The sequence below is a fragment of the Chiloscyllium punctatum genome, chromosome 17 (assembly GCF_047496795.1).
Source record: "Chiloscyllium punctatum isolate Juve2018m chromosome 17, sChiPun1.3, whole genome shotgun sequence".
In the NCBI taxonomy this organism is placed as follows: domain Eukaryota; kingdom Metazoa; phylum Chordata; class Chondrichthyes; order Orectolobiformes; family Hemiscylliidae; genus Chiloscyllium; species Chiloscyllium punctatum.
Window position 1 is genome coordinate 59429902 of NC_092755.1, and position 13452 is coordinate 59443353.

At 45.0% G+C, this 13452-nt stretch overlaps 4 non-coding genes across 4 annotated transcripts; all 4 read left to right on the plus strand.

The window, feature by feature from the left end:
* On the plus strand, positions 1-107 carry LOC140488222 (U6 spliceosomal RNA). The gene has a single exon (XR_011963017.1). It is a non-coding gene; the product is annotated as a U6 spliceosomal RNA (small nuclear RNA).
* Positions 108-3364: 3257 nt separating this feature from the next.
* On the plus strand, positions 3365-3471 carry LOC140488232 (U6 spliceosomal RNA). The gene has a single exon (XR_011963027.1). It is a non-coding gene; the product is annotated as a U6 spliceosomal RNA (small nuclear RNA).
* Positions 3472-4765: 1294 nt separating this feature from the next.
* On the plus strand, positions 4766-4872 carry LOC140488242 (U6 spliceosomal RNA). The gene has a single exon (XR_011963037.1). It is a non-coding gene; the product is annotated as a U6 spliceosomal RNA (small nuclear RNA).
* Positions 4873-9668: 4796 nt separating this feature from the next.
* LOC140488223 (U6 spliceosomal RNA) lies at positions 9669-9775 on the plus strand. Its single transcript, XR_011963018.1, has one exon. It is a non-coding gene; the product is annotated as a U6 spliceosomal RNA (small nuclear RNA).
* Positions 9776-13452: the final 3677 nt, after the last annotated feature.

The following is a 13452-nucleotide window of genomic DNA, read 5'->3' on the forward strand; positions in this document are numbered from 1 at the left end:
GTGCTCGCTTCGGCAGCACATATACTAAAATTGGAACGATACAGAGAAGATTAGCATGGCCCCTGCGCAAGGATGACACGCAAATTCGTGAAGCGTTCCATATTTTACACTTCCGCAACATTACAATTTTCCCGCTGCAAAAGTGTCACAATGGACCTTAGACGTTAAACCCGGTTACACCTTGATTCACTTCCCATGGCAACAGCAAACCCTGCAGGAAAACCCCAACTGCTGATCATACTCAGCAAGGACAAGCCATGTCTTTGGGAACCTGCTGGAAGGGAGCAGCAGATGGACACCAAGGCTGTGGACCAACTCGGTAACACCGACATCTGCTGGGAACAGTGGTTTCAAATCTATTTACTCCAGGTGTTAAAACGGTGAAAGGGGGACTGGACAGTGTTAATAAACTAGTGGCGGGTGTGGAGTGAGATTTCGAGATAGAAGTGGCATTTTGTCCAAAGTGAATGACATAAGGACATTCTGAAAGAAAGAAAGTTGAGAGTTTGTGTGTTACAGGGCGGGGGACATGCTGTTTCTCTGTGAACTGACCCGCATGGTGGACACTGACTTTGTGAATTGGCGCGGTGGCGCGGTGGCGCGGCGGGCGGATATTGAGTGTGGCTGTGTGTGTGTGGAGGAAGGACATTGATGTAAGTGATAGGGTGTTGTTCAATCCGACATGTGACCTTTGTTATGATCATTTGTGTACTGCTCACAAAGAATATCAGTTCTGAATTATGAAAGTGTTGGAAGTTATGTAGAAATGATCGTCAATTTGAAAGCAAACATTTGAAAACTGAGAGAATCTTGCTGTCGTTTGCAGGCTTACTGACTGTGCCTCTCATGCTCACTTCCGAATTGTTTGTATGGATGGTGAAGAGTAGTGGACCCGGCATAATCCTTGTGGCTTTCCGCTGGTCGCAGGCCGCCTGTCTGAAAAGTAACCCTCCACCACCCTCTGTCTTCTACCTTTGAGCCGGTTCTCCCTGTGTTCCTTGAGATCTAACCTTGCTAATCAGTCTCCCATAGGGAACCTTGACGAGTGCCTTGCTGGGGTCCATATGGATCGCATCTGCTGTTTGCCCTCATCAATCCTCTTCGTTACTTCTTCAATAAACTCATTCAAGTGTTAAGGACAAAAGGGTAACTAGGGAAAGAACAGGGTACCTCAAAGATCAGCAAGGTGGCCTTTGTGCACAAAATGCGAGGGAGACTAAGTCAGTATTTTACATCAGTATTTACTGTGGAAAAGGATACGGAAGATATAGATTGTCGGGAAATAGATGGTGACATCTTGAAAATGTCCAGATTGCGGAGGAGGAAGTGCTGGATGTTTTGAAAAGGGTAAAGGTGGATAAATCCCCAGGACCTGATCGGGTGTGCACCTGGGCTCTGTGGGAAGCTAGAGAAGTGATTGTTAGGCCTCTTGCTGAGATGTTTGCGTCATCGATGGTCACAGGTGAGGTGACGGAAGACTGGAGGTTGGCAAATGTGGTGCCACTGTTTGTGGGGTTGGTGGGGACAAGCGGGGAACTGTGGACCAGTGAGGCTGACGTCGGTGGTGGGCGGGTTGTTGGGGGGGGTGGTCCTGGAGGACAGGATGTGCATGTGTTTGGAGGGGCGGAGACTGATTGGGGATGGCCAACCTGGCTTTGTGTGTGGGAAATCATGTCTGACAAACTTGAGTTTTTTTGATTAAGTAACAAAGAGAATTGATGAGGGCAGAGCAGTACATGTGATCTATATGGATTTCAGTAAGACATTTGACAAGGTTCCACATGGGAGACTGATTAGCAAGGTTAGATCTCAGGGAATACAAGGAGAACTAGCCATTTGGATACAGAACTTGTTTGAATATAGAAGACAGAGGGTGGTGGTGGAGGTTTTTTTCAGACTGGAGGCCTGTGACCAGTGGAGTGCCAGAAGGATCAGTGCTGGGTCCTCTACTTTTTGTCATTTACATAAATGATTTGGATGCAAGCATAACAGGTACAGTTAGTAAATTTGCAGATGACACCAAAATTGGAGGTGAAGTGGACAGCGAAGAGGGTTACCTCAGATTGCAACAGGATCTTAACCAGTTGGACCAATGGGCTGAGAAGTGGCAGATGGAGTTTAATTCAGATAAATGTGAGGTGCTGCATTTTGGAAAAGCGAATCTTAGCAGGACTTATACACTTAATGGTAAGGTTGTAGGGAATGCTGCTGAACAAAGAGACCTTGGAGTGCAGTTTCATAGCTCCTTGAAAGTGGAGTCGCAGGTAAATAGAGTAGTGAAGAAGGCATAAGGTATGCCTTCCTGTATTAGTCAGAGAATTGAGTACTGGAGTCGGGAGGTCATGTTGCGGCTGTAGAGGACATTGGCTAGGCCACTGTTGGAATATTGCATGCAATTGTGATCTCCTTCCTAGCGGAAAGATGTTATGGAATTTGAAAGAGTTCAGAAAAGATTTACAAGGATGTGGCCAGGGTTGGAGGACTTGAGCTATAGGGAGAGGCTGAACAGACTGGGGCTGTTTTCCATGGAGTGTCAGAGGCTGAGAGGTGACCTTATAGTGGTTTATAAAATTATGTGGGGCATGGATAGGATAAATAGATAGTGTTTCCCCTGGGGTCGGGGAGTCCAGAACTAGAGAGCATAGGCGTAGGGTGAGAGGGGAAAGACATAAAAGAGACTTATGGGGCAACGTTTTCACACAGAGGGTGGCAGGTGTATGGAATGAGCTGCCAGAGGAAGTGGTGGAAGCTTGTACAATTGCAACATTTAAGAGGCATTTGAATGGGTATATGAATAGGAAGGGTTTGGAGGGACATGGGCCGGGTACTGGCAGGTGGGATTAGATTGGATTATGATATCTAGTCTGCATGGACGGGTTGGACCGAAGGGTCTGTTTCCATGCTGTACATCTCTATGATTCTCTATGAAACGCAGCTGCTTATTGCACAGATTGGAGAATGCCCTGAGTTGCAGTTTTGACAAATGCAACTGGACACTTCACTGTCGGGAAACATCAAGGTGATTGCAGTCCATGGGACTGGTGAGCTCCTCCGGAAGCGTTTGAAGGAAGTATTTGGCGGCCTGTTTTGCTACCTCCTGGTACTGAATATATTGGAGTCAACAGCCAATGGGAAGTCGAAGTCTGAGCCAAGGACACAAATGACGATGATAGTCTGCAAGGACATGCCCTGAACATCTGTGTTTGCATCTCCCAAAATAACAAAGTCTGAATGCCACCAGATTGGATTGTCCCATCCGAAGCAGGAGAAAACAGAAGAGAAACGAAAGAATTCGACAAACCATGACCAGAAAACGCTTCAATTGTCGCACCTTTATAAAAGCATTCACATTGGTCATGATATTGTGTTCGCTTCGGCAGCACATATACTAAAATTGGAACGATACAGAGAAGATTAGCATGGCCCCTGCGCAAGGATGACACGCAAATTCGTGAAGCGTTCCATATTTTACTCTTCCGCAACATTACAATTTTCCCGCTGCAAAAGTGTCACAATGGACCTTAGACGTTAAACCCGGTTACACCTTGATTCACTTACCATGGCAACAGCAAACCCTGCAGGAAAACCCCAACTGCTGATCATACTCAGCAAGGACAAGCCATGTCTTTGGGAACCTGCTGGAAGGGAGCAGCAGATGGACACCAAGTCTGTGGACCAACTCGGCAACATCGACATCTGCTGGGAACAGTGGTTTCAAATCTATTTCCCCCAGGTGTTAAAACGGTGAAAGGGGGACTGGACAGTGTTAATAAACTAGTGGCGGGTGTGGAGTGAGGTTTCGAGGTAGAAATGGCATTTTGTCAGAAGCTTTACATTCTGCGGAAGAAAGTTGAGAGTTTGTATGTTACAGGGCGAGGGCTGTTATTTCTCTGTGAACTCACCCGAATGGTGGACACTGACTTTGTGAATTGGCGCGGTTGGAGGGGGGTATTGGGTATGGCTGTGTGTGTGGAGGAAGGACATTGATGTGCGTGATGGTGTGAGGTTGTTCAATTCGACATGTGACATTCAGATCATGTGTGTACTGTTCACAAATAATTTTTCAGTTCTGGATTATGAAAGTGTTGTTAGTCACATAGAACAGTTCATCAACGTGAAAGCAAACATTTGTTATTTTCCTGGATGTGTTTCCCCGCAAACCCCTTGAACTAGGAACCACGGAGTAGGAAGCACCCTCCAGTTGCAATGAATGATGCTGTACATTCTTCGAGCGAAACTGAAAAGCTCTGTATCAAACCCTAGCTTTCAGAGTGCTTCATTTCGCAAATATTTTTGTATTGGCTGGTGTCAACTGAGAGATACGCCAAATTCTCTGCTGGTTCTTGCACAGCTTGGAGAATGCCCTGAGTTGCAGTTTTGAGGAATGCAGCGGGACACTTCACTGTCGGGAAGCATCAAGGTGATTGTAGTCCAGGGGACTGGTGAGTTCCTCCGGAAGCGTTTGAAGGAAGTATTTGGCGGCCTGTTTTGCTGCATCCTGGTACTAAATATATTGGAGTCAACAGCCAATGGGAAGTCGAAGTCTGAGCTAAGGACACATATGACCATGATTGTCTGCAAGGGCATGTCCTGAACATCTGTGTTTGCATCTCCCAAAATAACAAAGTCTAAATGCGACCAGATTGGATTGTCCCATCCGAAGCAGCAGAAAACAGAAGAGAAACGAAAGAATTCGACGAACCATGACCAGAAAACGCTTCAATTGTCGCACCTTTGTAAAGGGACTCACGTTGGTCTTAATAGTGTGCTCGCTTCGGCAGCACATATACTAAAATTGGAACGATACAGAGAAGGTGAGCATGGCCCCTGCGCAAGGATGACACGCAAATTCGTGAAGCGTTCCATATTTTACACTTCCGCAACATTACAATTTTCCCGCTGCAAAAGTGTCACAATGGACCTTAGACGTTAAACCCGGTTACACCTTGATTCACTTACCATGGCAACAGCAAACCCTGCAGGAAAACCCCAACTGCTGATCATACTCAACAAGGACAAGCCATGTCTTTGGGAACCTGCTGGAAGGGAGCAGCAGATGGACACCAAGTCTGTGGACCAACTCGGCAACATCGACATCTGCTGGGAACAGTGGTTTCAAATCTATTTCCCCCAGGTGTTAAAACGGTGAAAGGGGGACTGGACAGTGTTAATAAACTAGTGGCGGGTATGGAGTGAGATTTCGAGATAGAAATGTCATTTTGTCCAAAGTGAATGACATAAGGACATTCTGAAAGAAAGAAAGTTGAGAGTTTGTGTGTTACAGGGCGGGGGACATGCTGTTTTCAAACAGGTATGCTGTTTTGGAAAATGTAGGGTGTGATGGATTCTCAGGGGAACGTAGCACAAACAGCCAGGTTTCTGGTATTGAGACTGGATCTAATGCAATGAGGGGTACCTCGAGTTCTATAAGATTGTGTTAGGGGACTCTCTAATCCGAGGTGCAGGCAGATGCTTCAGTGGCCAGTAGTGAAAAATCAGAATCGTTTGTGGTTTCCCTGATGCCAGGATCAAGGATATTTCAGAGAAGATGCAGGATGTTCTCTAGGAAGAGAAGCGCCGGCAGGAGGTCATTGTAGACATTGGAACCAACCACATAGGAAGGCAAAAGGTTGAGATTGTGAAGGGAGTTTACAGAGAGTTAGGCAGGAAGTTAAAAAGGATCTCCTTGAGAGTAGTAATATCTGGATAACTCCCGGTGCTACGAGCTAGTGAGGATAGAGGAATAGGAGGATGCAGCAGATCAATGCATGGCTGAGATGTTGGTGTATGCGATACAAATTCACATTTTTGGATCACTGGAATCTGTTTTGGGGTAGAAGTGACCTGCACAAGAAGGATAGATTGCACCTAAATTGGAAGGTGACTAATATACTGGCAGAGAGATTTGCTAGAGCTGCTCATGAGGAATTAAGCTTGTAAGGTGAGTGGGACCCACAGGAATAGTGAGGAAAGAGATCAATCTGAGACCCGTACAGTTGAGAACAGAAGTGAGTCAAACAGTCAGGGCAGGCAGGGACAAGGTAGGACTAATAAATTACACTGCATTTATTTCAATGCAAGGGGCCTAACAGGGAAGGCAGATGAACTCAGTGCATGGTTCGGAACATGGCACTGGGATATCATAGCAATTACAGAAACATGGCTCAGGCATGGACATGACTGGCAGCTAATGTTCCGGGATACAAATGCTACAGGAAGGACAGAAAGGGAAGCAAGAGAGGAGGGAGAGTGGCACTTTTGATAAGGGCTAGCATTATATCTGTACTGAGGGAGGATATTCCCGGAAATACATCCCAGGAAGTTATTTGGGTGGAACTGAGAAATAAGAAAGGGATGATCACCTTATTGTGACTGTATCATATACCCCCTAATCATCAGAGGAAAATTGAGAAACAAATTTGTAAGGAGATCTCAGTTATCTGTAAGAATAATAGGGCGGTTATGGTAGGGGATTTTAACTTTCCAAACAGAGACTGGGATTGCCACAGTATTAAGGGTTTAGATGGAGAGGAATTTGTTAAGTGTGTACTAGAAAATGTTCAGATTCAGCATGTGGATGGGCCTACGAGAGAAGGTGCAAAACATGACCTACTCTTGGGAAATTAGGCAGGGCATGTGACTGAGGTGTCAGTGGGGGTGCATTTTGGGGCCAGCAACCATATTTCTATTAGTTTTAAAATAGTGATGGAAAACGATAGACCAGATTTAAAAGTTGAAGTTCTAAATTGGCGAAAGCCCAATTTTGATGGTATTAGGCAAGAACTTTCAAAAGCTGATTGGGGGCAGATATTTACAGGTACAGGGATGGCTGGAAAATGGGAAAACTTCAGAAATGAGATAACGAGAGTCCAGAGACAGTGTATTCCTGTTACGATGAAATTAAAATCTCATAGGTATACGGAATGCTGGATGAGAGTGGACAAACGAGGAGGGCAAAAAGGGGACATGAGATAGCGTCGACAAATAGAGTTAAGGAGAATCCATGAGGTTTTTACAAAAACACTAAGGACAAATGGTATCTAGGGAGAGAATAGGACCCCTCAAACATCAGCATGGTGACCTCTGTGTGGAGTCCCAGGAGATGGGGGAGATGCTAAATGAATATTGGTGTTTTCTGTGGAAAAGGACATGGAAGATATGGTATTTAGGGGGACATCTTGAAAAATGTCCATATTAGAGAGGAGGAAGTGCTGGATGTTTTTAAATGCATAAAAATTGATAAATCCCAGAACCTGATCAGATGTACCCTAGAACTCTATGGAAATCAAGGGAGATGATTGCTGGGACTCTTGCTGAGATATTCGTATCAATGATAGTCACAGGAGAGGTGCCAGAAGACTGGATGTTGGCTAACGTGGTACCACTGTTTAAGAAGGGTGGTAAGGACAAACCAGAGAACTACAGACCAGTGAGCCTGACATCAGTGGTGGGCAGGCTGTTGGAGGGAATCCTAAGGGACAGGATGTACATGTATTTGGAAAGGCAATGACTGATTAGGGATAGTCAATGCAGCTTTGTGTGTGGGAAATCATGTCTCACAAACTTGATTGAGATTGTGGAAGAAGTAACAAAGAGGATTGATGAGGGCAGAGCAGCAGACATGATCTATATGGACTTCAGTAAGGCGTTCGATAAGGTTCCCCATCGGAGACTGGTTAGCAAGGTTAGATCTCACGGAATACAGGGAGAACTAGCCATTTGGTGCAGGACTGGCACAAAGGTAGAAGACAGAAGGTGGTGGTGGAGAGTTGTTTTTCAGACTGGAGGCCTGTGACCAGTGGAGTGTCACAAAGATTGGTACTGGGTCCGTTTTCATCATTTTTATAAATGATTTCAATGTGAGCGTAAGAGGTAAAGTTAGCAAGTTTGCAGATGACACTAAAATTGGAGATGGAGTGGACAGCAAAGGAAGTTACCTCAGATAACAAAGGGATCTTGATCATATGGGCAAATGGGCTGAGAAGTGGCAGGTAGAGTTTATTTCAGATAAATGTGTGGTGCTGCATTTTGGGAAAGCAAATCTTAGCAGGACTTCTATACTTAATGGTAAGATCCTTGGGAGCGTTGCTGAACAAAGAGTTCTTGTAGTGCAGGTTCAGAGCTCCTTGAAAGGAGAGTTGCAGATAGATAGGATAGTGAAGAAGGCGTTTGGTATGCTGTCCTTTATTGGCCAGAGTATTGAGTTCAGGAGTTGGGAGGTCATGTTGCAGCTGTACAGGAAATTGGCTGGGCCACTGTTGGAATAATGCATGTAATTCTGGTCACCATTGTATCGGAAAATGTTGTGAAATTGGAAAGGGCTCGGAAAAGATTTACAAGGATGTTGGCAGGTTTGGCGGATTTGAGGTATAGAGAGAGGCTGAATAGGCTAGGGCTGTTTTCACTGGAGCGTCAGAGGCTGAGGGGTGTCCTTATCGAGATTTATAAAATCATGAGGGAGGGACATGGATAGGATAAATAGACAAAGTCTTTTCCCTGGGATTGGGGAGTCCAGAACTAAATGGCAGAGGTTTAGGGTGAGAGGGGAAAGATATAAAAGAGACCTAAGGGGCAACTTTTATCACGCAGAGGGTGGTATGTGTTTGGAATGAGCTGCCAGAGAAAGTGGTGGACGCTACTACAATTGCAACATTCATAAAGCATCTGGGTGGGTAGATGAATAGGTAGGGTTTGACAGATACGGGCCAGGTGCAGGCAGGTGGGAATGGATTGGGTTGGGATATTTGGGCGGCATGGACAAGTGGGGCTGAAGGGTCTGTTTCCTTGTTGTACATCTCCATAACTCTATGACTCCAAAACTCAGGCAAATGTTGGAGACTCGCTCGGGGCAGGGGTTTGGGTATGGCTGCCTCAGTGGAGGAAGGACATTGATGTAAGTGATGGGAGGTTGGTGTTCAATCCGACATGTGACCGTTATTCAGATCATGTGTGTATTGTTCACAAATAATTTTTCAGTTCTGGATTATGAAAGTGTTCGGAGTTATATAGAACAGATCATCAATGTGAAAGCAAACATTTGTTATTTTCCTGGATGTGTTTCCCCACAAACCCCTTGAACTAGGAACCACGGAGTAGGAAGCACCCTCCAGTTGCAATGAATGATGCTGTACATTCTTCGAGCGAAACTGAAAAGCTCTGTATCAAACACTAGCTTTCAGAGTGCTTCATTTCGCAAATATTTTTATCTTGGCTGGCGTCAACTGGCGCCAAATTCTCTGCTGGTTCTTGCACAGCTTGGAGAATGCCCTGAGTTGCAGTTTTGAGGAATGCAGCGGGACACTTCACTGTCGGGAAACGTCAAGGTGATTGTAGTCCAGGGGACTGGTGAGCTCCTCCGGAAGCGTTTGAAGGAAGTATTTGGCGGCCTGTTTTGCTGCATCCTGGTACTAAATATATTGGAGTCAACAGCCAATGGGAAGTCGAAGTCTGAGCCAAGGACACATATGACGATGATAGTCTGCAAGGACATGTCCTGAACATCTGTGTTTCCATCTCCCAAAATAACAAAGTCTGAATGCGACCAGATTGGATTGTCCCTTCCGAAGCAGGAGAGAACAGAAGAGAAACGAAAGAATTCGACAAACCATGACCAGAAAACGCTTCAATTGTCGCACCTTTATAAATGGACTCACGTTGATCTTAATAGTGTGCTCGCTTCGGCAGCACATATACTAAAATTGGAACGATACAGAGAAGATTAGCATGGCCCCTGCGCAAGGATGACACGCAAATTCGTGAAGCGTTCCATATTTTACACTTCCGCAACATTACAATTTTCCCGCTGCAAAAGTGTCACAATGGACCTTAGACGTTAAACCCGGTTACACCTTGATTCACTTACCATGGCAACAGCAAACCCTGCAGGAAAACCCCAACTGCTGATCATACTCAGCAAGGACAAGCCATGTCTTTGGGAACCTGCTGGAAGGGAGCAGCAGATGGACACCAAGTCTGTGGACCAACTCGGCAACATCGACATCTGCTGGGAACAGTGGTTTCAAATCTATTTCCCCCAGGTGTTAAAACGGTGAAAGGGGGACTGGACAGTGTTAATAAACTAGTGGCGGGTATGGAGTGAGATTTCGAGATAGAAATGTCATTTTGTCCAAAGTGAATGACATAAGGACATTCTGAAAGAAAGAAAGTTGAGAGTTTGTGTGTTACAGGGCGGGGGACATGCTGTTTTCAAACAGGTATGCTGTTTTGGAAAATGTAGGGTGTGATGGATTCTCAGGGGAACGTAGCACAAACAGCCAGGTTTCTGGTATTGAGACTGGATCTAATGCAATGAGGGGTACCTCGAGTTCTATAAGATTGTGTTAGGGGACTCTCTAATCCGAGGTGCAGGCAGATGCTTCAGTGGCCAGTAGTGAAAAATCAGAATAGTTTGTGGTTTCCCTGATGCCAGGATCAAGGATATTTCAGAGAAGATGCAGGATGTTCTCTAGGAAGAGAAGCGCCGGCAGGAGGTCATTGTAGACATTGGAACCAACCACATAGGAAGGCAAAAGGTTGAGATTGTGAAGGGAGTTTACAGAGAGTTAGGCAGGAAGTTAAAAAGGATCTCCTTGAGAGTAGTAATATCTGGATAACTCCCGGTGCTACGAGCTAGTGAGGATAGAGGAATAGGAGGATGCAGCAGATCAATGCATGGCTGAGATGTTGGTGTATGCGATACAAATTCACATTTTTGGATCACTGGAATCTGTTTTGGGGTAGAAGTGACCTGCACAAGAAGGATAGATTGCACCTAAATTGGAAGGTGACTAATATACTGGCAGAGAGATTTGCTAGAGCTGCTCATGAGGAATTAAGCTTGTAAGGTGAGTGGGACCCACAGGAATAGTGAGGAAAGAGATCAATCTGAGACCCGTACAGTTGAGAACAGAAGTGAGTCAAACAGTCAGGGCAGGCAGGGACAAGGTAGGACTAATAAATTACACTGCATTTATTTCAATGCAAGGGGCCTAACAGGGAAGGCAGATGAACTCAGTGCATGGTTCGGAACATGGCACTGGGATATCATAGCAATTACAGAAACATGGCTCAGGCATGGACATGACTGGCAGCTAATGTTCCGGGATGCAAATGCTACAGGAAGGACAGAAAGGGAAGCAAGAGAGGAGGGAGAGTGGCACTTTTGATAAGGGCTAGCATTATATCTGTACTGAGGGAGGATATTCCCGGAAATACATCCCAGGAAGTTATTTGGGTGGAACTGAGAAATAAGAAAGGGATGATCACCTTATTGTGACTGTATCATATACCCCCTAATCATCAGAGGAAAATTGAGAAACAAATTTGTAAGGAGATCTCAGTTATCTGTAAGAATAATAGGGCGGTTATGGTAGGGGATTTTAACTTTCCAAACAGAGACTGGGATTGCCACAGTATTAAGGGTTTAGATGGAGAGGAATTTGTTAAGTGTGTACTAGAAAATGTTCAGATTCAGCATGTGGATGGGCCTACGAGAGAAGGTGCAAAACATGACCTACTCTTGGGAAATTAGGCAGGGCATGTGACTGAGGTGTCAGTGGGGGTGCATTTTGGGGCCAGCAACCATATTTCTATTAGTTTTAAAATAGTGATGGAAAACGATAGACCAGATTTAAAAGTTGAAGTTCTAAATTGGCGAAAGCCCAATTTTGATGGTATTAGGCAAGAACTTTCAAAAGCTGATTGGGGGCAGATATTTACAGGTACAGGGATGGCTGGAAAATGGGAAAACTTCAGAAATGAGATAACGAGAGTCCAGAGACAGTGTATTCCTGTTACGATGAAATTAAAATCTCATAGGTATACGGAATGCTGGATGAGAGTGGACAAACGAGGAGGGCAAAAAGGGGACATGAGATAGCGTCGACAAATAGAGTTAAGGAGAATCCATGAGGTTTTTACAAAAACACTAAGGACAAATGGTATCTAGGGAGAGAATAGGACGCCTCAAACATCAGCATGGTGACCTCTGTGTGGAGTCCCAGGAGATGGGGGAGATGCTAAATGAATATTGGTGTTTTCTGTGGAAAAGGACATGGAAGATATGGTATTTAGGGGGACATCTTGAAAAATGTCCATATTAGAGAGGAGGAAGTGCTGGATGTTTTTAAATGCATAAAAATTGATAAATCCCAGAACCTGATCAGATGTACCCTAGAACTCTATGGAAATCAAGGGAGATGATTGCTGGGACTCTTGCTGAGATATTCGTATCAATGATAGTCACAGGAGAGGTGCCAGAAGACTGGATGTTGGCTAACGTGGTACCACTGTTTAAGAAGGGTGGTAAGGACAAACCAGAGAACTACAGACCAGTGAGCCTGACATCAGTGGTGGGCAGGCTGTTGGAGGGAATCCTAAGGGACAGGATGTACATGTATTTGGAAAGGCAATGACTGATTAGGGATAGTCAATGCAGCTTTGTGTGTGGGAAATCATGTCTCACAAACTTGATTGAGATTGTGGAAGAAGTAACAAAGAGGATTGATGAGGGCAGAGCAGCAGACATGATCTATATGGACTTCAGTAAGGCGTTCGATAAGGTTCCCCATCGGAGACTGGTTAGCAAGGTTAGATCTCACGGAATACAGGGAGAACTAGCCATTTGGTGCAGGACTGGCACAAAGGTAGAAGACAGAAGGTGGTGGTGGAGAGTTGTTTTTCAGACTGGAGGCCTGTGACCAGTGGAGTGTCACAAAGATTGGTACTGGGTCCGTTTTCATCATTTTTATAAATGATTTCAATGTGAGCGTAAGAGGTAAAGTTAGCAAGTTTGCAGATGACACTAAAATTGGAGATGGAGTGGACAGCAAAGGAAGTTACCTCAGATAACAAAGGGATCTTGATCATATGGGCAAATGGGCTGAGAAGTGGCAGGTAGAGTTTATTTCAGATAAATGTGTGGTGCTGCATTTTGGGAAAGCAAATCTTAGCAGGACTTCTATACTTAATGGTAAGATCCTTGGGAGCGTTGCTGAACAAAGAGTTCTTGTAGTGCAGGTTCAGAGCTCCTTGAAAGGAGAGTTGCAGATAGATAGGATAGTGAAGAAGGCGTTTGGTATGCTGTCCTTTATTGGCCAGAGTATTGAGTTCAGGAGTTGGGAGGTCATGTTGCAGCTGTACAGGAAATTGGCTGGGCCACTGTTGGAATAATGCATGTAATTCTGGTCACCATTGTATCGGAAAATGTTGTGAAATTGGAAAGGGCTCGGAAAAGATTTACAAGGATGTTGGCAGGTTTGGCGGATTTGAGGTATAGAGAGAGGCTGAATAGGCTAGGGCTGTTTTCACTGGAGCGTCAGAGGCTGAGGGGTGTCCTTATCGAGATTTATAAAATCATGAGGGAGGGACATGGATAGGATAAATAGACAAAGTCTTTTCCCTGGGATTGGGGAGTCCAGAACTAAATGGCAGAGGTTTAGGGTGAGAGGGGAA